The sequence below is a fragment of the Myxocyprinus asiaticus genome, chromosome 15 (assembly GCF_019703515.2).
Source record: "Myxocyprinus asiaticus isolate MX2 ecotype Aquarium Trade chromosome 15, UBuf_Myxa_2, whole genome shotgun sequence".
Taxonomy (NCBI): Eukaryota; Metazoa; Chordata; class Actinopteri; order Cypriniformes; family Catostomidae; genus Myxocyprinus; species Myxocyprinus asiaticus.
In genome coordinates this window covers 31,442,677-31,467,407 of record NC_059358.1, presented here as the reverse complement: position 1 = coordinate 31,467,407, position 24,731 = coordinate 31,442,677, and the positions used below count along the sequence as shown (strand labels likewise).

At 36.5% G+C, this 24,731-nt stretch overlaps 1 pseudogene; it reads left to right on the top strand.

Annotated features, from left to right (window-relative positions):
* Positions 1 to 2,365: 2,365 nt before the first annotated feature.
* Positions 2,366 to 24,731, top strand: part of LOC127452676 (ATP-dependent translocase ABCB1-like) — a 48,685-nt pseudogene continuing 26,319 nt past the window's right edge.

The window sequence follows — 24,731 nt, the reverse complement described above, 5'->3', positions numbered from 1 at the left end:
ATCACTTATACATATAGATCAGGTGGGGTTTATTTGGGGCCGTAGCTCTTCTTATAACATTAGGCATTTCATCAATATCATGTGGTCAGTAGCGAATGATCAATCTCTGGTCGCTGCCATCTCACTTGACACCGTAAAGGCGTTTGATATGGTAGAATGGGATTATCTTTTTAAGATTTTGGAAATGTATGGGTTTGGGAGTACTTTTATTGGTTGGATTAAGTTACTTTATAGACACACTGTAGCAGCGGTACAAACAAATGGATTCATTTCTGATTATTTTACTCTGGATAGGGGCACCCGGCAGGGTTGCCCTCTTTCCCCTTTATTGTTCTGTCTTGCCCTGGAACAATTAGCAGCTGCGATAAGAAAGGAGGATGATTTCCAGGGGTGATTGCGGGAGGTGTGGCGCATAAGCTTCTGCTTTACGCAGATGATATTTTATTATTCATCTCCGACACCACTAGATCTATGCCTTGCCTCCACAGAATTATTCATTCCTTTTCCAAGTTCAGGATACAAAGTCAATTGGTCTAAATCCGAAGCTTTGGCTTTGACAGTATACTGTCCAGTAATGGTCTTCCAGCCGGGCGCCTTCCAGTGGCCCAAACAGGGCATTAAGTATTTGGGAATTTTATTCCCAGCAAATTTGTCTGATTTAGTCAGAGTTAATTTTGATCCCTTAATAAACAAAAGTGTCCAGAGTGTTTAATTCAGATATTTATCTAAATGTTGCCTCGAGCCTATGGCTAAACCCCAAACTATGCATTAATAAGTCCCCTTTTTGTTGGTCTGAGTGGATTGCAAGGGGGGTTAATACACTCTGTGATCTTTATGAGATCTTTATTGGGATCCCCAGATCTCAGTTTTTTAGGTATCTTCAGCTACGACACTTGCTCTGTACTATTTTTGGGAATAGTTTACACCCCCCTAGAGCGGCAGATACTCTGGGAGAGGTAATTTCTGCTTTTGGGAAAGGCCATGAGGCATCAATGTATTAATCCTTATTAATTCAGAGTCTGGGGGACGGAGTCTCAACCACTCTCAAAAGATTATGGGAGAGGGATTTAGACCTCTGGAATTGGAGGAGGGAGAGTGGGCTAGGATTTTAAAAAAACATAAAAACTGCATCTAGAGATGCAAGGGTGCGCCTTATACAATTCAAGATTTTACATCGGTTCTATCGGACCCCCTCTAAATTGTATAGGCTTGGTGTTAAAGACACTCAGAGTATGGAGATTTAACCCATGTCTTTTGGGGGTGTGTTGAAATTCAAAAGTTTTGGTTAAAGGTGCAGAGTCTGGTATGCAAGGTGTTAGGTATTCAGGTATTATTTTGCCCCAGACTCTGTATCTTGGCGGTCATTGACATTGTAAGCAGACACATAAAGAATTGGGTCTTAACCAGTGTCATGATCGCCAGGCAGATCATTTTGAGGGGCTGGAGCACCCTCTTTTCAGGAGTGGTGCTCAGAGATGGGAAGGGTGGCGGCCTTTGAGGAAGTTATATTCAGAGGAACGGGGAGGTATAAAGTGTTCGTGGAGAAATGGGGCGGGTATTTGTCATTTGTGGATGTGTGATTATTGTTGTTGTGTTTTTTTTTATTTTATTTTTTTATGTGTGTGCATGTGTGTCTATGTCATTTAAGACCACTATTATGTTGCTGTGGTTAGGGTAGGACTGGGAGGCGGAGGAGTAATAGTTGGGGTTAAGTTTGATTCTATGTATATATGTTTTATTCTATGAGGTACATTTATGTGAATCAAGAAAAATTGTTAATCAGAAATGCATGAATCTTAAAAATAGGCTAAAATATTCTTTGAGAGTACAAAATGTGAAGATCAGTGGCAACTAGAGTTAAAATATAAATTAAAACTGACCCCTCTGGGTTTTTTTCTATTTTATTTTATTTATTTATTTTCAGGATGCACATCCAATGAAGTGTCATATCCATGTGACACAAACTTTAATTGTAATACAACTGGTTAGGTAACAAGCTGATGAATGAGATTAAACCCAGAGATGACTGCCAGTGTAATTTACTGGTAAATATTTGGCCTTATGCAATTACGCCAATATGCACATGACATAATGACACTAAAAACATGATTGGAAAAAATCCCCAAAGTTTACAATAGCTCCTGTTTTCATGAGAAAATATAAATACAGCTGTACCATAAATCTATTTTTACGTTCGCTTTTTCAGTTTTCATGTTGTTTTTGCATCTCTTCTCCATATTCAATGGAATAATAATCATGAAAATAACCTTACAGTAACAATTTACAGTACAGTACTTTTTGAAGCAAAATTACACAAAGTTACTGTTTCCTCTGTCTAGCAGCACATTAATATTGTACTATTACAATGAAAAAAGAGCTGAGTGTTCAATCGACAGACCCGCCACCTTACATGGTTTGCTCTCCAGGTTTTTTTGTTTTTTTTTTAAATGGCAGTTCTACAAATAGTATATTACTATATTGATTGTCTAATTTGTAAAAGTCTGGACCTTGGTTTCGAATGAATTATTCAAATACTGTGGTGTGTAAGACACCTTAGACATACACACCTGTTCAGTGAGTAAATTTAAAACCCTTTTCCTCAGAGGTGATCCCTGAGGGCTTGGTCAACCTGGCTTACACCCAGGATAAGAAACCTCAAGAAGAAAAACCAGAGGAGCCACCAAAGGAGGAGTCCTCTGCAAAACCAAAGGGCAAAGGCCTGTTTAGGTATTTGTGACTTTGGCTAACATACCATCTTGAGTGGTATCATGAAAAAAACCTTACCATCCTGAGTGGTATGTTATATGATGTTCCGAAATTAGCCTTTAACAAAAAAAAAAAACAAAAAAAAAGAATGCCTTTCAGCAAGTGGCTAGATTCATGTAAAACATGTCAGTGGACTTTTTTATGTCAATATCAATATTGCAGGTTAAAATTTATAAGAATTTCTGTTTTTTATTTATTTTAAATGACCTTTTTTGGCTTTGGTATTTCATATAAAATGGTCCTAGAATGTGACAAATGAATTTCCAAGCTTCATTCATACTCATTTTAAAAGAATGTGCAAAATAATATTTAAAATAGATGAAGGATGGCATTTCACACTGCAAGACATTTCAGCTTTCCAAAAGTATTTCATGTCAACTACCGAAGTTTGTTTGGCAAGAAATCATCTGCTACAGAAAGCAAATATATGTACATTTGAATTAGATTTGGATTAGAGGGGGTCTGGGTTGCTCAGCAAGTAAAGACGCTGACTACCTGGAGTCGCAAGTTCGAATCCAGGGCATAATGAGTGACTCCAGCCAGGCTTCCTAAGCAACCAATTGGCCCAGTTGCTAAGGTGGGTAGAGTCACGTTGGGTTAACCTCCTAGTGGTCGCTATAATGTGGTTCTTGCTCTCGGTGGGGTGCGTGGTGAGTTGTGCGTGGGTGCCGCGGAGAATAGCGTGAAGCCTCCACACGCACTATGTCTCCGCGGTAATGTGCTCAACAAGCCATGTGATAAGATGCGTGGCTTGACTGTCTCAGAAGCAGAGGCAACTGAAATTCGTCCTCCACCACCCGGATTGAGGAGCTGTGGGCATTGGGCATTCCAAAATGTTGAGAAAAAAAAAAAAAAAAGATTTGGATTAGATTTTCTATATTATTACAAAGTTTTATAAAACAGATTCAGCTCCGGTCCTGGATGCTGATTGGTCAATAGGCGTGTTTTATTACAATAAAGCACCACTATGACCTCTTCACCAAGCTCCTATCTGTATAATTGCATAGCACCCATAGTAACATCCTGTTACTGTTTACTGTCAGGGACTTTATTTTCTAATGGAAGAATGGCATTTAATGAACTTAAAATATATTTTAATACAAAAAAAAAAAAAATCTTATGATTTTCATGGCTGAAGGGCTTTGCATCGGGCTGTGAGAATACTGTATATAAAAATATAGCATTGCCTCTTTTACCTTAATGCATAAATGCAATATGCAAGTAGATCCACTGATACAATGATAAAGACTTTAAAATATAAAGGACAATTGTCAATAAACACAGTTCATTTTGTGTTTTTCTTAAACGTAATGTCTTTTTTTTTTTTTTTTTTGTTTAAAAAAAAAAGAAAAAAAGCCAAAAAAGAAAAAAAGCCAAAAAAGAAAAAGGAGCCAGTGAAATCAGTTGGGTTTTTTCAACTGGTAAGAGTGCACATGTCTCTGCTTTCTTACATAATTTATTTCTAACTTTTGTCACCAGTGATACAAGTGGTAATAATAAGCCCTGAGGGTAGCGGCCATGTGTCACGGGTGTTTTTCCTGAAGTTTGACTCACATGTTTTTGTGGTTTTGGGTGCTCTGGTACTACTGGTTTCAGGAAATGTTTCTCCCATATGTTTTCAGGCAATTTCACCGGAAACTTCACCTTTAACTTCACCTTAAACTCCTCTTTGAACTTCTCCAAATTGCAGTGTTTGGCTGTTTCTCCTGAAATAGGCATTGGAGAAAAAATGACTAAGTGAGCAGCCTCTGGTGCCACATTCATTCCTACTCACACAATTCACCCATGAATAATTTATTGAAGTTTCTCAGTTGTCAGTTGTAAATGTTTTTAACATTTTGACCGTTAGAATCAAACACTGTTGATAAGTTCTTCATTGTACCGTGACTGAAGTTGGTGGTTTATTTATACAGACATGCTTATTACTTTGTTGGAATCGGGCTGCAGTCTTGCTCCTGGGCACGTTCCAGAAAATGCTTTTCTTGCTGACAGTTGCAAAGCAAACAAAGAGGATCCGGGAGAAGCACTTTCATGCCATCCTCCACCAGCTGATGTCATGGTTTGACACGCATCAATCGGAGAGCTGAACATAAGACTTACAGAGTGAGTCAAGTGCAATTTTATTTATTTAGTTATTTTTGTCCTTTCATTTTAAATTTGTCCTTTTCATTTGTATTCATTCTGTGATGGATAGTTTTATTTAAAGGAATAATCCCGGTTCAACACAAGTTGAGTGACATTTGTGGCATAATACTGATTACCACAAAAATAAATTTGGACTTGATCTTGATTTCTTAAAATAAAAACAAATGTAAAAATCTATGTTGCAATGAGGCACTTACAACTGAAGTCAATGGGGGCCATTTTTTTACATTAAAATACTCACTGTTTCAAAAGTATAGCCACAAGACATAAAGGATATGTGTGTAAACATGATTTTAATGTGATAAAATCACTTACTAACCTTTTCTGTGTAAAGTTATAGCCAATTTTACAACTTTGTTGCCATGACAATGTAATGTCAACAAACCGTAAAACTATAAAATGACTGTAAACATTATGATTAAAACAACTTTACAGCTCAAATAATACATGACTTTTAATAGAATAATTAATGTAAGTGCTTATATAAAATTATAAGCTTCACAATTTTGTGTACTTTGTGTACAGGTTTTACTTTTCAATACAAATATTATCACATTATATACATGTATTATGAAATTTGAAACCTGAAACCTGTACAACCTGCCTTCTTAAGCGTGAAAATTCCAATTGAAAATTCTACATTTCACAGCCCTGAGAACTTAAACAAATTTAAATGATATTTACATAATGAAATTAATGCATTAACTTTGGCAGCCCTAAAATATTAAAATAAATATGAAATATGCTGAAAAACTAGAATTAAACTGAAACTAAAACACTGAAAAATGAAACTGAACTAACAGTCATAGAGTGAAAACCACTGAAAACTAAGTTGAGCTGATCTAATTTAAAAGGAAAATAAATTAGAAACAAAAACTAAACAAAAATTCGAAACTATAATATCCCTGCATGGTAATATAGACGATATGTCCCATTTTAGATTCTCAGGGTATTAGTCTCAAGGTCCCTCATGGAAAGACTATTGCTTTTGTTGGAGCCAGCGGCTGTTGGAAAAGCACAACGATTCCGCTTCTGCAGCATTTCTATGACCCTGATTCAGGAGAGGAAATTCTGACATGCCCCCAGAGCCAGTTAATGAGCATCCAAAAAATTTCAAGTCTCGGTTAAAACTGATTCCTTCAATACTTTTTAAGATGTCAAAGAAAAACTGTGTAATTCAGTCAGAGCAGTTCACTTCAGGTTATCTAAGGTAAGAAAATATTTCTCCTTACGTGTTTGTAAAATGTGTATGATTGCAGGTGACACTGGACGGCCATGATATCCATTCTCTGAATGTACGCTGGCTGAGGGAGAACATGGGCATCGTCAGGAGTCAGGAGCCGGTTCTATTTGGAACCACCATTGCAGATAATATACGCTACAGCTGTGAGGATGCCACTGATGTAGACATTGATCAAGCCATCAAAGAGTCCAATGCCTATGATTTAATTTCCTGACCACCAGATGTAAGGTCTGTTAAATTTGTATGAATGAAACTTGAAGGAAAATTTTTATTTTAAAACAATTCTGTCATTATTTACTCATCCTCATGTCATTCCAAGCCTGTATGCTGTAATTTTTTTTCTGTGGAAGACAAAAGGGGAATTCCTGAAGAATCTTCATGCAGCTCTTTTCCATATAGAGACAGTTCATTGACAGTGTCGGTAAAATGATGATTAAAAATACTATTAAAGTAGTCAATATAACTTGTGTGCTACAGTATGTTACAAGTCTCCTAAAGTCATACAATAGCTTTGGTGAGATGAGCAGACTGAAATTTAAGTCATTATTCACTTTGAGCCGTTAACTCCAGAAACTTTGAGACTGGATCATTGATTCAGTAGCTATGTTTCCATCAGAGTTGCGAATTTTTTGCAAAAATTTTTTTTTATTATTGCAAAAATAATGTGCGAGTAAAGTTGCGTTTCTGTCCAAGTCTGTTCAAAAGGATGAAATTGTCTTTTCCGGAGAAACTGTAGCCACTGTGAGTGTTTTATTAATAAAATACTGGTGGTTTAGAGCATGCAGACAAAACACTGTAAAGAACTTTGTCTCATTTTTGGGAGTGACAGCGTGTCATACACTTCTGAGCACTATATATGTGTGTTCATCCATCCTTATGACTATACCGTGCGGATCTATATGATATTTTTAAAAAGTGTCAATAAACTTTCTGTACAGTTACATTTTGTTTTCGTTTATTTGCTCTGCAAACTCTTTGTAGGCTTTGGATTTTCTAGACACCGTTAATTCAGGATGACCGGAGCAACATTTCAGATGCGATGATTGGCCTGCTGGTTAGTCCATTAATGAGCAAGTTATTCAGTCACATGACCTTTTTGATGCGCATCTTTTATTCCTAACAAATTCAATAGGAGTTTATTCAGTAAATGTTTTTCCATCATAGTTTATGCGCATTTCTTTTTATTGAATAAATATGTATCCACCTCAAGTGAGCGTATAGTTGTTGTTTTTTATGCGCATTTTGAGATCTATTCACATCTTGATGTTTCCAGCCAGCAGTTTTTATGCGATATCTCAAAATGCACATAAAAACGTTGCTGGAAACATAGTTAGTGTGATGAACTGGATCTGCTTCTCAAGTTCAACTCACTGAATCAATGATCTGTCTCAAGTTAACAATTCACTGGAGGGCAAGATTATCAGTGAATAATGACAAAAACTTCGGTTTGTTGGCCACACAAAACTATCATATGACTTGAATATAGCGCACAAGCTGCATGGAATACTCTTATCGTGCTTTTCCTCTACTTTTTTTTATTATTATTGTTTTTGAAGAGTGACAGATGTGGTCACTATGAACGTTTGTTGTATGGAAAAGAAGAGTGTGCAATTACTCCTTTTGTGTTCCACAGAAAAAATAACAGCTTATAGGTTTGGAACAACTTTAGGCTCAGGGTAAATATTATATTACAAAATTATACATTTAAATTTTTGGGGGAAATATTCTTTAAAAAGATTTAGACAAGGTAATAAAAAACAACTCACCCTGTGACCTAAAGGATTTTCATACAAGCAGTATATCAATTTCAGTTGAAATACTGTTGCTGATTATTATCTTTCATTACAATAAATTACAATTATGACTTTTATTGCAATAAAAAAAACTTGTCTTACATATTTTTGTCTTATCAAATGCAAAGCAAAGCCCTGGCAACCACCTAAAACACCCAAGCATGCAAGCGACATTTGCATGGGCAAGCACTACAAATTTTCTATATAAAATGTAAAAATCTAGTTTCTGTTGTAATCCAAATCAAAGTTTTATGAATTTATTAACTGCTAAGTTCATATCTGTTGCCCTGTCCTCCAGGGCTTCATGTTTGGTAAATCTGGGGAGCTTCTAACATGAGTTTGAGAAGTCAGGCTTTCAGTGCCATGATAAGACAGGTATGGCACAAATCCTGCATCTCTCACTTCATTACTGTATAAAACTAATGCAGTAGTGAGCTAATCTGGCACAAACAAAATGCTATTGAAATGTGTGCGTCATCCTCAAGCCTGTTTCTCTTACAGGAGATTGCCTGGTTTGATTTCAACAACAATGCAGTGGGAGTCCTGACCACTAAATTAGCCACAGATGCATCTCTGTGGATACAGCCACCAGTTCATCACATCCATCTTTCGAAACTGTTATAGGCCCGACTGAATCTATTTCTTTGTTGTATTTATAAGAGAGCTAATGCATACAACCACAACTTCTAGTGTTAATACTGCAAATTTCTTTGAATTTGCAATTATATTTTGCCAGATGCTGTACATTTATATTTTCTTATTCTGTAAATATTTATCAAGACATTTTAAACACAATAGTTATTTTTAGGAATTTGGATGAAAACACCACCCTTAAAAGGATATTTACCCCAAAATGAAAATTCTGAGTAAATTCTATTATTTATTCACCCTCATATTGTTCCAGTTCTATATGACTCTCTTTCCTCTGTGGAACACAAGATGTTTGGCAGAATGACATAATTGCATCTTTTTTTCTATTTAAATTGAATGGTGACTAAGGCTAAAATTCTTCATAATATCTCCTTTTGTGTTCCTCAATAGAAAGTAAGTCATACAGTTTCGAAACAGAATAAGGGTGAGTGATTGATAACAGAATTTTTATATTTTAGGGAACTATCCCTTTTCCTACATTTCAACAGTAGAACAGACACTGTATTATTTGCCTTGTTTACTCCTATGCCATACAATGGTGGTATCCCAATAACCTGTTTAGAACTTTCGTGTTGAAACAATTTAGTTTCTTCTCGCTCTTCCCCGTCTCTAGGCAGCAGGATCCAGATAAGGACTGGCCACAAACACTATCTGTTCTCTTGGGATTGCCGTCATTGTAGCCTTTATCCATAGCTGGCAGCTCACCTTGCTTATCCTTGCCTATGTGCTCTTTCTCATGGGGGCAAACTTCATACAAATGAGAGCCATGGCAGGACATGCCTCCAAAGATCAGAGTGCACTGGTCCTTTAATTTAATTAAAATTAGAATTGGAATGCCCAATTCCCACTACTTAGTAGGCCCTTGTGGTGGCACGGTTACTCACCTCAATCCGGGTGGCAGAGGACAAGTCTCAGCTGCCTCCGCTTCTGAGACTGTCAATCCACGCATCTTATCACGTGGCTCGTTGTGCATGACACCGCGGAGACTTCGCACATGGAGGCTCATGCTACTCTCCGCGATCCACGCACAACTTACCACGTGCCCCATTGAGAGCGGGAACCCCTAATTGCGACCACGAGGAGGTTACCCCATGTGACTCTACCCTCCCTAGCAACTGGGCCAATTTGGTTGCTAAGGAGACCTGGCTGGAGTCACTCAGCGCACCCTGGATTCATCTTGTAACTCCATGGGTGGTAGTCTGCGTGAATACTCCCTGAGCTACCCAGGCCCCACAGAACCATTTTTGAATGCATTGAAATGCAATTTATCCTGTAAATCAGGGGTTTTCAATTTTAATCTCAAGGGGCCTCAAGGGGACTATGGGGTTTGGAGGAAGACAAATATATTATTATTTCTTAGGAAATGTATTTTTAGGGTTGATGTGTGTATTAATATATTTCTAAGTGTTCATCTTAAGTGTCCAAGACTCTTATTTAATTTAATAAGAATTTTTAAAAATAATTTGTTGCATTTATTTTATCACATTTATAGTTCTTCTCAAACAGTGTAAATGGGTGTTTATACATGAAAATATATGGCTATCTTTATAGTTTAGGAAGGGAGCCCCTAACAAAGGGGATCATCATATTTTGGGGTCCTTGGCATAAAAAAACGTATGTTATGCACAGTTGATTGGTAGTTTACAGAAGCATTTACAACTCTCCACATCAGATATCCAAAGAAACTGTCAAGAACTTCAAGACGGTTGTTTCATTAACTCGTGAAGATGTCTTCCACAAGTTTATTGACAGCCACAGTAAGCCATATCGGTAAAAACCCCTTCACACATGTGCCTAAATAAATTCAAATCTGAGTCAGTAAAGTCTCTATCTCATGAACAATACTGTGATATTTCTGATCTAGTTTGTGTAAAGCACCCATCTACGGAATCACCTTTGCGATTCCCTACCTGGTCAATACCTCTGTCAAAAGTAGTCACAAAAAAGCACTTACTCGTGATTCAGTATAGTTATTATTTATTTAAAAAAACAAAACAAATTTCAGTCACACTTTACAGGCAATATAAAATTCCATGAGGTGCAGTTCTCGTACCCAACCCGTCAAAACGTGAAGGTCCTGCAGGGTCTGAATGCATCAGTAATGCAGGGACAGATGCTGGCTCTGATGAGCAGCAGTGGTTGTAGGAAAAGCACAACCATTCAGCTTCTAGAGCATTTTTATGATCCTGCTGCAGGCAATGTGGCAAGTTCATTTGGTGGTTTTGTGTACCTAAAGGTGTGAACCAATATTTAGGCTAAGGAATCCATTTATGCCTCACATTCTGTCTGATGTTTGCTTCTTTCTGTTGCACAGTTTGTAGATGGGGCTGACATGAGGACACTGAACCTGGCGTGGCTACGCACCCAGCTTGGGCTAGTGTCTCAGGAGCCCATCCTTTTTGATTGCACCATTGCAGAGAACATTCAGTATGGGGACAACAGTCGTGCCATCACCCAGGAGGAGACTGAGGTAGCTTCTTCTGCAAAGAAGGCCATAACTTCATCCTTAGCCTTCCAGAGGTTCACATGATATTTGCATGAACGTGTGTGTGTATAGGTATCATAGATAATACATATACACAAAAGTGGGAGTCCACATAGTAAATCAGAGATTTAAAGTCTTATTTAAACCTGGTGTAACAGGTTCTTTAATTCTCTTGTGAAAATGAGGAAGTGGGAGCCAGACGAATTTTCACCTTTCTCTTATCTTAATAAATCACTTTTCAGTTTCACTAATAATTTTCCTAAACACACACACAGTGCACACACAGCAAGCGTGTATCACTCCTCCCTTCATCTGCAGCTCTGGCTGCTTTTAATCTCTCTCCAGTTCTCACTGCAACACAAAACAGCTGTTTAGAAAGAATTTCTCCAGGTGTCAATCCTTACCGCTTTCCTCTCCCGGCCTCGCTCTCCACAGAATGTCGCTCAACTATGCCACAATCTCCACACCTGGAAATATATAAAGTTTTGTCATTTGGAAAAATTAAAAACAAAGAAATGTCATTACTAGAGCTGTCAAAATCAAGTTTAAGAGTTAATGCATACAATTAATTTAAAATGTTTAAGGCGTTAATGTTCCTTTAATGCGATTAACACGTTCAACAATTTTTATATTAGATTCTGACATTTTATTCAGCTCTGTGTGAGTTCTAAACACTGGTTGGAATAGGGCGTAAATTTGGCGATTTGTCCAGAGTCAACTACACTGATGGAAACACCACAAACACACACACACGACAGCAATTCTGTGTCAGTGATTAAGTGATGGAGAAAGGTCCTCTTACAAAACAAACCCAGATGGGACTTGTGACAAAAGTCAAGGATTTTGTTATCTTTGTAATGTGGAATTTAATTACCACAGAAGCATGTCTGAACCATCACCTAAAAGTCAACCACACGATACATGACACTGATGAGGGACCACTGCGTCTGGTTAGCTAGTTTGAGTTCTTTCGTTAAATGTCTGACAATGCGTCACTCAAAGGTTAAATAATTTCAACTTTGAACCTGTTGCCGCTGTCCTTTCGAAGATATGGCAGAAGATAAATACATACTGTAGATATGGCAGAAGCAGTAAGAGTGGTATGGGTTGTATTCCATTTTGAACATGGCTGACTGTTGTCTGTAGCTTTTTTTATGTGGAGTTCAAAGCGGCGCTTGACTGTTGAATGTTGAGCTGTGCATTGACTATGGATGTGCAAAACTACCCATTTTCATAATTGACTTGTCGTTCGGTTGTTTGAACGACTAGTCGACTAATCAGCGTTAAGAAAATAATGTATACACATCTAGTTCACGACATCAAGCAGTTTAAACCTTTTTTTACTGCACCTATTTATTTAAACTGTGTCAGACAAAATCAGTAAAAGACTTGAATCTCTCCAAAACACCTCACATATACAGGAACATTACTCAGAACAGAGGATTTGATGTCCGACAGTGATCATCTTGTAATGTTTTGTAAATGCGGCGCTTTGATGGCTGAAACAGCAGCGGTGGATAAATGGGCTAAACTTAAAGCATTAAAGAGACAAAACAAGGTTTTGAGACTGATCTTACAGTGAAATCGAAACAGTAGGTTAACTTTTCTTTAGCTAAAATTGGTCTGTGCTCACCGAAATGCAAAACACTGCCCCCAGTGGCCACAGCGATAAGTGTTGATGGGCATATGGGCAAGTGTGAACTCCATTTTCTGGGTGTAATGTCCATGGATGGGCACCAAAAAGAAGTTTTGAAGCGAGTTGTTTTTAGCTGTGCAGAGGAATGCATGTTTTATAAACTTCACCCCCAACCCAAATCCCAAACCTAAACCTAACCATAAGTATAGTAAAAATGTAACATAAGAGGGAAAAATTAAACCTCTGAATCATGCTTGTCACTGATTATGCCAGCACGATTACTTCCTGGTTATCTGCATCATGGTATCCGAACCCGGTTGTCCCACGCTGCTGACGCAACGTACCTCCGGTTACACCACAGGGAAAGGTAAACATGCTGGAGCCGATGCAGACCTGGCTGATAGGAGATGGTGCTTGTCAGTGACTAGGCAAAACGTGGCCGATCCTAGGGTACTGGAACCATTGGAAACAACATGCCGACCTCCTGTGTGATCATGTTGAGGTTTATTTGTGCTGACTATTATTCATTGTTAAGCACAGCAAGCTAGCAAAATTGCTCTCCAAGAAGATGTGTCTCTAAGTTAATTTGAGAACTGCATCTCCCATTAAACCCCCACCACTAAAAATAATACTTTTAGTTGTCGAACTTACTAATTGACTGGTCAGTTGTTGGACAACTAGTCGATTAGTGGACCATCGTGGCACATCGCTAGCGTTGACGGTCTGACGCGAATCATTTGAATTTGGCTTCATCATTGCTGTAGCAAAGTGGATAGCCACAGCCTGCCTGCAGATTAATACTATAAAGGATGAGTGTTTAATAGATTTGATGTGTAGGCTTTTAACAAATATGCAACCTTTAGGGATTAGTTCTTTCAATCAGTCAACCACACTTAGACTTTCAGAAACTTTTTAATGCTACCTGAATTGGTGCTATTTTAGTGCATTTCTAGGGCTTTGTTTGTCAAATTTTCTAAACTGTTTGTTACATATTGTATTGTTTTCTTTCCTAAGAAGGAGCTAAATGCATTTTGACAAGAAAAGATGTATATATATATATATAGTCAAATTTTAGCATTTTTAAAATCTGTGATTAATCTCAATTAAATCTTTATGCAATTAATCGTGATTAAATAATATAAATAAATAATAGTAATAATAATAATAAATAATATAAATAATTAATGTGCTATACACAGCTTAGTCTTTTTATATTATCCAACACATCCAACCTCTTCTGCCATTACATTCCCTTGCACTGTACATAACCGATTTGTATTTAGATTTGCACTATGTATGTGTGTATGTATATATGTGTGTGTCTGTGTGTGTGTATGTATGTATATATATATATATATATATATATATATATATATATATATATATATATGTATGTATTTATGTATGTATATGTATATATTCACTACTGGTCAAAAGTTTTGAAACACTTGACTGAAATGTTTCTCATGATTTTAAAAATATTGTGATCTGAATGCGAATGCTTAAATGTTTGAAATTAGTTTTGTAGACAAAAATATAATTGTGCCGCCATATTAATTTATTTAATTACAAAACTAAAATTTAATTTAAAAAAAAGTTTTTGAAATTGATGACTTGGACCAAATAATAAAGAAAAGCAGCCAGTAAGTGCCTAACATAGACGGGAACTCCATCAATACTGTTTAAAAAGCATCCCAGGGTGATACCTCAAGAAGTTGGTTGAGAAAATGTCTAGAGCACATGTCTGCAAATTCTAGGCAAAGGGTGACTACTTTGAAGATGCTAAAATATAACACAGTTTTGATTTATTTTGGTTTTTGTTTAGTCACTACATAATTCTCATAGTTCCATTTATGTTATTCCATAGTTTTGATGACTTTACTATTATTCTAAAATGTGAAGAAAAAAAAATATATATAATAAAGAATGAAGTGTTTCAAAACTTTTGACTGGTAGTGTGTATATATATATATATATATATGTGTGTGTGTGTGTGTGTGTGTGTATGTGTGTGTGTGTGTGTGTGTGTGTGTGTATATATATATATATATTAGTCTATTGTGTATTATATATATAGTTTTTTCTTTTCAATATTTATTTTATTGAATTTTTTAATTATTTTTTAAAAGTCTTGTTGCTGTTTTGTATTGTTGTGTACTGGAAGCTCCTGTCACCAAGACCAGTATGTGTAAGCATACTTGGCAATAAAGCTCATTCTGATTCTGATTCTAATCGACTGACAGCACTAGTTATGACATGAAATGAAATAAAATGAACTAATAAGAATTAGTTCAGATCAAAGATCATATTTGATACACTAATTTGTGACATGGAACATGTTAATCTTATACGAGAGGTAGGATTTACTTATGATCAACGGAACATTTTCAAACAATGCAAACTTGTGGAGTTCATGCCAGCTCATGTGCACGCTGTAATTAAAGCAAAAGGGTGGCATACCAAATACTAAGACATTTTTTAATTCATGTTATTTTTAAAAATTCTAATTTTCAGACAAATTGTCAAGCTGATAATATAACGTGTGTTTTAGGCACTTTTGAAAAATGTTATATAGAGAGGATGTTTTCAAAAGTAATGCCATAACTAGTTATCAACTAGTTAACATCATACAAAGTGCAGTAAACATAAAATATACATCAAAATAAATCAAAATTTGGTGTGACCACCCTTGCCTTTAACCCTGTAAAGCCTGATATATGAAAGAATTGTCAGAAAATACTGTTTTTTGTACCACTAGACAAATTATAAAAAGAAATCGTAAAAAAAAATAAACAATAATAATAATTATGTATCATATTTGATACATTATGCTTTAAAGGTCATTATCCTCCTGAAGCCCAGCAATTCATTTTTATGTAGGACATTTGTTATTTAAGTTTTATTTAGCCCATACATGCTACAGTGGTAAATCTTGGGGTATTATCAGAGGACTCCCTGGGATTTTCAGAGATGGCACATTTTTGAGAGTTTGGTCATGACAACTTCCTCTCCTTGGTCTATAAATATGGATTTATTTTTATATTTTCAATAAACATTTTTTAGCATATGTATTTTATGCACCAAACACTATACTGACATTTAAAAAAAGTAAATTGTTAAACTTTTTTTCGCTCTGTCTCAGGAACGTATGGTAAGATGACATTATCATAGCTTGTAATGTAAAATAATGAGATCTTTATAAATGACAGAGCAGACTGCATATATGATAATACACAGATATATTAGTTCACACTTTAAATGTATCTTATAAAAAATATATGTCAGAATTTTCAAAGCTCTGTGATTTTTTGTGGTGGGCATGAATGTAATGTAATGATGATCAAGAGATATAACTCAAAAGCCTGTTGTATCATATTTGATACATGTAATTTCAACTGGCTTTTTCAATAAAATAATACAAAAAATTGTAACCAAGCACAAGTTGCTTGTATTCAGCAAATACTCATTTTAAAATATCAGTAACAATATAAACATTATTGTTACTTTTACTTTATTAATATAAGCTGCCATTTATCCCAAGAGTCAATTTTCACGCAAGTCGGGCACCATTTTAAATGGATCGATATAAACATTGAAACCACTTTTCTTTTCTTTGTTTACAAATAACCACTAGATGGTGCCATAAACATGTGAAACTTACATACCATATGTTTTTTGGCTCTTCAGCTTGAACAGAGAGTGAAACGGGAGCCGTCAAATATTGTGTATCATATTTGATACACACAGCATTATAGGGTTAACACTTGGTTACTGTTTGTGTCTTTTTTTACCCATTTGACATTTCTTTTTAAAATTAAAAATGGTTTCCTTTGCCATCTGAACACACAGAAAACAACTGGACTTGATTTGATTAGTCTAAAAAAAAGAAGCTCATCCTGTTCCAGGTCAAATTTGACCCACCATAGGAAATTAATGGGTGAGACTATAGCACAGAGCATTTTTTTTGTTTGTCAAATAAAATCAATCAATCAGCCACGCCCTGTCACTGAAGTTCAGAGTCTGCACAAGATGAGACGTCTCATTCAAGAACGAACTGAATGTACTGGTACACTTGTTCGTTAACTAAATGCATGGATCAGTCAACATTATCGAGGATCTGCTGAACAACTAAACAATTGTCTTATTTTGTTTACCTTGATAAAAAGTCATGCTCAGCAGTTAACTGTAGAATGTATGATAGCTATGCTTTGATGTCATTTGTGGGTAAATGATTATGATGCTTAAACAGGACACCTGTGCAAGAGTTCGGCCACACACAAACCCGACACCTCAGACCGAAGTGACCGAACCTCAGTACAACCTGAAGACAGCTCGTGACCCGGGCACGCAGCACAACACGAGGCGCACCCGTGTTCGCGAGAGACAGACATAAACTACTGATGCGAGTGCATGTCTCCAAGATGACATAAGCGCAATGCACTCAATAACAGACAGAACATGGAGCATGAGTGTCTGGATCCTGATACAGACCAAACCGAACCAGGAAAGTCCAGTTTCCAGTATCTGATGAATTCCTGCTTGAATCTTTGTACCAGGAGTGGCATAAAGTCACCCAACAGCAATGTGAAAGACTGGTGGAAAGCATGAAAAGACACATGAAAGCGGTGATTGAAAATCAGGGTTATTCCACCAAATACTGATTTTTGAACTCTTCCTAAGTTAAAGCATTAGTACTGTGTTGTTTAAAAATGAATATGAACTTGTTTTCTTTGCATCATTCAAGGTATGAAAACACTGCATTTGTTTTTTTTTTTTTTTTTGACCAGTTGTCATTTTCTGCAAATAAATGCTCTAAATTATTTATTTGGAATTTGATAAATTTGTCAGTAGTTTATAGATAGAACAAAAATTTTCATTTTAATCAAACACCTATAAATAGTAAATCCAGAGAAACTGAACATTTGGAGTGGTCTCTTAATTTTTTCCAGAGCTGTATATGGGGAGTTTTCCTAACGGCATTTCTGCGCATTAGAGGGGCACTTCGGGAAGGGGACGTTACTCGAAGAGACGTTACAAACAAAAAAAGTTTATTTTTTTCACAAAAAGCCCTTTTACAAAAAATGTTTGTGATGGCTACAATCAAATTGTAATGCCATGCTTTCTTTAGAGAGCCCACATCAAGAGCTTTGTCCTTTGTAGTGAGTAGGGCATAGGGACGAACACTTTCGATTTGAATTCGCCCATATATTTTTGGCGGGGGTGGGGGGTGTTCGGCACAACCATTAACTAGGAAAATAAAAAATGGCACCCCATAGAGTTCTAGAAATGAAAAGCGAAAAAAAAAATGCATGTTTTTTTTTCTTTCTTTTTTTTTTTTTTTTTATCCTCCGTGTGCAGGAATATTCTGAAGAGATTTACACTCTATGAAGTATTTAAACCACTGGCATAGAATTGGGGGAGACGGGGGCACACGTCCCCCCCAATGCTGTGAAGTGGGTGATTTGCCCACCCCCATCATGCATCTGTCCTTGTTTATATATTTTTATCAACGCTGAAAATAACTTTGTATGAGATACCTTGCAATTGCTAAAGTCCCCCCTCCGTTGAATGATTTGGAATCGCCCAACTAGACAGTGGTGTCACGTGGTACCTGTTACTTTTGACAGCGCTGGCCAGGATGCATGAACTCACAGTCGTTAATTATTACTGTATGAGGATTTTTAAAAAATGCTTTTATAGATAATGCCGAGGCGGATTTTCATTCACAGGTATGAATCCTTGCAATTATCCGTTTTTATTAAAAATAAATATCCAGTGTAAAATGTCTCCAAATGGATATAAAACGTTCTTAGATTTAAATGCGGATGCATGGAGGATTCGGTTTTCAAGTGTCAAGCGCCCCCTGCAGGAATAAAACTCACACGACAGTCAGTGGTGGACAACGTGCAATTTCGGTCTGTAGGACTGTAACCCACACAAAACTTTCATATGAATTTAGAAAATATTAAATATAACACAAGCCATATGTGGAGTCAGTGAAGATGTTAAAGGCGTCCATAGAAATAATCAGTTGTTTTTCATGGTGAGGAAAGCAGACAGGCATTTCAGATGAGTAGGTAAGAATTGTAATTTCCTGAAACCCTAATGCTTTTTGTGAATGTTTGATATGATACAGTGTATAAATATCAAAGAGTATGCACTGAATTAGGGATGACACGATTATACGGTTTTACTATTAACCACGATTAAAAATATCACGGTTAATTTAACCGTAAGAATTTAGAATCCACGGTTAAAAACTGTGAAATGCTTTATTTACACGTGGCAAAAAATATGCAAATGTATAAATATATAATAGAAAAGGTTTTTTCGTTAGGTTTTGTAAGTCTAAATGGGAAACTCTTGTGCCTGTGTGGGTACTGGAGCTGTTGCTATGGTTACGGACTGTGGCCAAGTGGTGCTTTTATGGCCAGGTGCCAAAGATTGAACTTGAACGTTCAATTCACGTGAAACTGAAGCTTAAACACGTGAATTCCATCAAAAAAGCGACTTAAATCGGCTGTTTGGGAGCATATAAATGACTGACTGACATGACGGATGTAAAACAAGCAGACAGAAGTCGTACTGTAGAAAGATACACATTCTGCAAATGGGACTGGATAATATTAAGTTTAATATTTTTAGCTGTGTTGATTTTAAAGTGATGAATTAAATATGCCACTTTTTGTATTGTTTAAGCATGCTGACAGCGTTTGGTGCATGTGCGTGTAGTTACTATCAGCGAGTAAACTTTGAAAATTTGCATTTTAAATTGTACTCATTATTTATAGCATTGCTTCTGTACAAATTCACCGCATTCAGCAATAAATGTTACTTTAAGTCATGATTAGACTTTAAATTGCCTGCTGTAAGCAATGTTCCCATTATTTGTAAGGTGTTGTGGACATTATTTAGAGTCTGTTGCCGATTCTTTATGTTGGGGTGTCTGACGGAGCAACGGATTGCTTTAATAAACTGATGCAGAAGAAAAACTGCTGGATGCCTTGAACTACATGTTGCGCACCCACAATGATCTTACATGTACACTTTGAAGCACTCTGTTTACACTTAAAGGTGCAGTATGTAAGATTCAGAAACCCTTGTTATTAATGACACCTGTGGCCGTTAAATGAACTGCAGCCACCTACCTGTTGCTCGTGCTCGCGCACACACTCCATAGGGACGTGAGCATCGACAAAAACAATGACGTAACGTACAAAGAGGCTGAATGTGATTCACCGAAATCATGCTGACAGATGAGGTAGCATAATTAAAATTACACAGTTATGATTGTTTTACTGCAAACTTTGAGACTGTATATTATATTTGACTCTCCAGTGCTGGAACAGGGCTAAAACAAAGTGTGGATATAGGTCTGACTATGCAAGACTGTAGTTTGAAGTAATCACTTGTCTTTGCATGACACAACACTACTATGTTTCCATCCAAGGATTTTTTTGCGAGCGCATCAAAATAAAGCTGATGGAAACGCAAATTATCGCTAACATTTCACAAGTGTCAACATAATATTTTTCTGTTTAACTCTACACTCTTAAAAATAAAGGTTCCTTCTCAGCATGCATGGTTCCATGAAGAACCTTTAACATCCATGGAACCTTCCCGTTGCACAAAAGGTTCTTTGTAGTGGAAAAGGGTTCTTTAGACTAGTAAAAGGTTTCTCAAAATGGTTCATATATATATATATATGCATTAATTTGAATTATTATTATGCATTGAGTAGTAATGTGTTGTAATGGAACATTTTGATCAAATCTAGACAGGCCCCATTTCCAGCAGCCATCACTCCAACACCTTATCCTTGAGTAATCATTCTAAATTGCTCATTTGCACTAGAAAATCATTTGCCATTATATCAAACACAGTTGAAAGCTGTTTTGTTCATTAAATGAAGCTTAACATTGTCTTTGTGTTTATTTTTGAGTTGCCACAGTATGCAATAGACTGGCATGTCTTAAGGTCAATATTAGGTCAAAACTATATTGTACATATATATATACACACACATATACACAAACACACATATTATATAATGGATATGTAATTGTCATATTCCCTTCAGAAATACAACACTCAAGTAGGAGATAAAGGCACTCAGTTGTCTGGAGGACAGAAGCAGAGGATAGCCATTGCTCGAGCGCTGGTCCGGAGGCCCAAAGTCCTGCTTCTGGACGAGGCCACATCAGCCCTCGAGACCATGAGTGAGAAGGTTTGCAAAGGGGTTCTTTTGCACATAGTTTAAATGTAAAATACATGACTTGAAGAACACAAGGATGAAAAATATTATTTGCTTAAAACTGTTAAACATACATATTTCTACATAAGTTCATTAATTATTCACTTTAACTGTAAGTTCATTTGATTTCTTAAAATTTGCTGCACTCTTTTTTTTTTCTTTTTTTTTAATCAAAGCTGCTATTATGGAAAAACGCTGTCCAATTTTTTTTGATGCCTGTTATGACAAAGTGCATTTCTGCCTTGAACCAGCAGGTGGCCCTTTAAGCAGTATAAATTGTGGCGCTTATGAGCCTGTATGTTTTAAAGAATTCCTTTAAAGTGAGACTCCATGGATTTACACTCTATAAACTCTCTATATTTGATTGTCCACTTACATTTAGATAGGACTTGAAACAAAAGAAGGTTAAAATAAGAATCAAGTTTAGGAACTGCTTTTACCAATTTAAAAAGCATTATAAAATGCTTATGTAAATATTCACTACTTAGTATTCATTATTTACTCACCATAGAAATAACTTTTAACTATTGTATACAGTATTTTAGTGTGGAATTAAAAACAAACCTGCATGACTTATGTTTTCCCACTTCTCTCTTACCTATGGTACAGATTGTCCTTAGATGATGCTCATCTTGGCCACACATGTATCATCATTGCCCACCGCTTGTCCACTATTCAGAATGCTGACATCATCACGGTCATTCAGAAGGGTGATTGAGCAGAGGACACATGCCCATCTCATGGCCAAACAAGGGCCCTACAATGCACTAGTGAATGGCCAAGTATCTGCTCACTAACTTTAACAAACTCCCTTTGATTTATGCTAGTTTTTGTTTGTCTTAAATTAAGGCCTAAACTAAGAGATGAATGATATTTTTTAAATGGCAGGTAGTATCTTTTAATATTTTTACTGCCTATTTTTCTGGGTCACAAAATGTTCAGTTTGTTTTAGGACTAAATCTAGCTGCCTTATCATGAGCAAGTTGTAATACACTCTCTATCCATGTCAACAGATAGTGTATAGGAACGTATACACACATTTGAACAACAACTATATTTAAATGTATATAAATCTCTCGAAAACAAAAGTCAGTGCTGTGTGGTTGGTGGTTATCAGCTGATAGTAACAGCAGGGTGACTCACTCCACTTTGGAAGTTACATTTTTGTGTTACAGCTCCATAAAGGTACTATTCTTTTACAAAAATGAAAATAAAATTGTATATCTGTAAATTTATTTTTCTCTATTTTTTATTTACAAATATTGTTTATTGTTTGTATTATAAATATTATAACTAGCAATATTTTATTTTACATAAAAATAATGTACAGTAAAACTCCCTTGACACTTTTTCTAACACGTCCCTGCTCTAAAAGACAACTACAACACTTTTAGGTCTTCCTGATATTTTGCATTTTTTTTGCAACTTTTATCTTTACTTTCTTGATTTTTTCCCTTTTTTATACAAATTGTTCAAGTACGTACATTGGGCATTAACCCTGGAAATGTGAATATTAATTTTCTAAGCATTTCACAAGTATTTAATTTATATGACCTCATTTATATGTTCGCTCATGATTTTAGCCTCCAGTGGCATTTTAAGGCTTTTTCTACACACACCTTTTCTCTAAAACAGAAGTACTGACAACAATATTTTATTATATCTGATAATTTTATAAAAACAAGTAATTGTTAAAGTTCACTTTCGATTGTTATAAAGTTAGAAATTATACTATCCATTATTGTCTACCATTTTTCCTTAAAACATTTACACGCCCCCACATAATTTCAAAATGATGCATTGATGATAATCTGCAAACAGTTATTTTTTAAAGACAGAAATCCAATACAAAAATCCACATTACTTGTTTTAGTGGCTATTGAAATTACTTAAACTTAACAGTTTGTATCATTTGGTGGTAGGCTGTGTTTTACTAAAAACTCCTGTTTTTATAGTTTCTAAAATGCATAGCTCATCAGCAAGATCTTCAGTAGAGTAAAATGACAACCTAAATTTATAGTCACTGAAAAACAACACACAAAATGTCAAATTTGAATGACTGAGTTTTGCATGTCAAAAGTTGTTATTTTTATCTGAGGTAAATTATGCCAGACGCACAAATTTAGGTTTATTCTCGTGTTCCTAGCTATAACAGAAATATAGATATTAATAACTTAAAAAAAAAAAAAAAAGTGCCCTTTAGTTGTATTATATAATAAACTCCTCTCAATTTCAACTGCTTTTATTTTCAGCAAACTTAACATGTGTAAATATTTGTATGAACATCAAAAGATTCAACAACTAAGACATAAACTGAACAAGTTTCACAGACATGTGACTAACAGAAATGGAATAATATGTCCCTGAACAAAGAGGGACTCAAAATTAAAAGTAACAGTCAGTATCTGGTGTGGCCACCAGCTGCATTAAGTACTGCAGTGCATCTCCTCATTGACTGCACCAGATTTACCACTTCTTGCTGTGAGATGTTACCCCACTCTTCCACCAAGGGGGAATGGCCCTAGCCCACACCCTCCAATCCAACAGGTCTCAGACGTGCTCAATGGGATTGTGATCCAGGCTCTTCGCTGGCCATGGCAGAACACTGACATTCCTGTCTTGCAGGAAATCACGCACAGAACGAGCAGTATGGCTGGTGGCATTGTCATGCTGGAGGGTCATGTCAGGATGAGTCTGCAGAAGGGGTACCATATGAGGGAGGAGGATGTCTTCCCTCTAACGCACAGCGTTGAGATTGCCTGCAATGACAACAAGCTCAGTCCTTTGATGCTGTGACACACCGCCCCAGACCATGACGGACACTCCACCTCCAAATCGATCCCGCTCCAGAGTACAGGCCACAGTGTAACGCTCATTCCTTCGACGATAAATGCAAGTCCAACCATCACCCCTGGTGAGACAAAACAGTGACTCGTCAGTGAAGAGCACTTTTTGCCAGTCCTGTCTGGCCCAGCAAAAGTGGGTTTGTGCCCATAGGCGACGTTGTTGCCGGTGATGTCTGGTAAGGACCTGTCTTACAACAGGCCTACAAGCCCTCAGTCCAGCCTCTCTCAGCCTATTGCGGACAGTCTGAGCACTGATGGAGGGATTGTGCGTTCCTGGTGCAACTCAGGCAGTTGTTGTTGCCATCCTGAACCTGTCACGCAGGCGTGATATTCGGATGTACCGATCCTCTGCAGGTGTTGTTACACGTGGTCTCCCACTGACCACGTGTCCTTCCTGTCTCCCTGTAGCGCTGTCTTAGGCGTCTCACAGTACAGACATTGCAATTTATTGCCCTGGCCACATCTGCAGTCCTCATGCCTCCATGCAGCATGCCTAAGGCACAGTCACGCAGATGAGCAGGGACCCTGGGCATCTTTCTTTTGGTGTTTTTCAGAGTCAGTAGAAAGGTCTCTTTAGTATCCTAAGTTTTTATAAATGTGACCTTAATTGCCTTCCGTCTGTAAGCTATTAGTGTCTTAACGACCAGGTTCATGTTCATTAATTATTTATGGTTCATTGAACAAGTATGGAAAACATTGTACAATAAAGATCTGTAAAGTTATTTGGATTTTTACAAAATTATCTTTAAAATACAGTGTCCTGAAAAAGGGACGTTTCTTTTTTTCTGAGTTTAAGTGCTAATTTTCTTCTTTATTTTGTGAGGATAATAAAAACTTTAATACTGTCTTAATATAGGCTATTTGAACAAATGTTTATTGTTCCATAGTATCACGAAATGGAGTAACAGCTCC